We start from the raw sequence: 204 nt of genomic DNA, 5'->3' as shown, positions 1-204 counted from the left end.
AGGGTTACCTGGAAGAAACCAAGGAAGATTAAGAGAGCAGGTGTGCCGGGTGTGGTGGCGCAGGCCTTTAATCCCAGCACTCAGGAGACAGAGGCAGGCGGATTTCTGAGTTTGAGGCTAGCCTGGTCTACAAAGTGAGTTCCAGGACAGCCAGGGCTATACAGAGAAACCATGTCTTGAAAAACCAAAGAGAGAGAGAGAGAG

The sequence above is a fragment of the Mus pahari genome, chromosome 1 (assembly GCF_900095145.1).
Source record: "Mus pahari chromosome 1, PAHARI_EIJ_v1.1, whole genome shotgun sequence".
NCBI classification, from domain to species: domain Eukaryota; kingdom Metazoa; phylum Chordata; class Mammalia; order Rodentia; family Muridae; genus Mus; species Mus pahari.
This window is presented reverse-complemented; position numbering follows the sequence as displayed.